The 904-nt window shown below is 43.3% G+C and overlaps 1 protein-coding gene across 5 annotated transcripts in view; it reads left to right on the top strand.

Moving 5' to 3' along the window:
- LOC116691497 (plectin) overlaps positions 1-904 on the top strand; it is a 172,260-nt gene that overhangs the window by 20,373 nt on the left and 150,983 nt on the right. The window lies entirely within an intron of this gene.

Here is a 904-nt window from a genome sequence, read left to right as displayed (position 1 = left end):
CAGACATAGGACAAAAAAAAAAAAAGCAACCTAACGGACACTTGTCAAACAACCTTAAAAATGATACAGAATGCTGCAACTCATCCTAAAATTGTCAACAAGCCACATTTCGATTGATGCTGTGTAGCTCTACAGGAAGGGAGAAATTACCTGCGTCTGCATTCCAAGCCTTTTATAGGCAGCCCAGGATAAAAGCCCAGAAGCCCTCCAGTAACGTCATAAAAAAAAAAGCCGCTTTAGCATGTAGGAAATCCCCGCTGTTTGCCTACACAAGGCAAGAGCACAGAGGCCAACTCATTCTGGATTTTAGTAACTTTAACATGTATGAACATCCTGCTGTCTACCGTCGTAAATCCATCAGACACAAGATATATGGCATTAATAATAGATCACTGCGTGGCAGGCAACATTTCACTTCCAGGATTAAAAAAATACTATTTATCAGCCGTGAAAGATACTCTGCACACCTGCTTGAATGGATTCAAACAGATGATTATAGCATCGGTCATAGAGCCTGGTTAATGTCTGCAATATCTATATAGATCAGTGCTGTCACAGTACCTGACTTACAGGTTTTGAAATAGATTTACCAAAGGATGAGATAACAAACACATACTTTTCATGAGTATTTTAGTCCGTTAAACACAAGGCAGTTGAAGTGAAGTAACATTGGTCTGACATTGAGGGGGTGTATGTGTGCTTCGGTGGGTTTTCTTCCATCTGCGTGCCGTCCATCCCAGCGTAGTTGCAGTGGAAGCACAGAGCCGTGTGCTGCTGCTCTGCTCTCCTTGCTGCTGTGAGCGCGTGGTGCCTGCTGCTCCAGTCTGTGTATCTTTAAGAGGAGGGGCCTGACATTTATATTAGTATTTCTGAGCCGGGCTTTGGACAAGAGGAGGGTATGTGA

This window comes from Etheostoma spectabile, chromosome 6, assembly GCF_008692095.1.
Source record: "Etheostoma spectabile isolate EspeVRDwgs_2016 chromosome 6, UIUC_Espe_1.0, whole genome shotgun sequence".
In the NCBI taxonomy this organism is placed as follows: Eukaryota; Metazoa; Chordata; class Actinopteri; order Perciformes; family Percidae; genus Etheostoma; species Etheostoma spectabile.
Note: the sequence above shows the minus strand (reverse complement) of the source record. Positions and strands in the feature narration are given on the sequence as shown.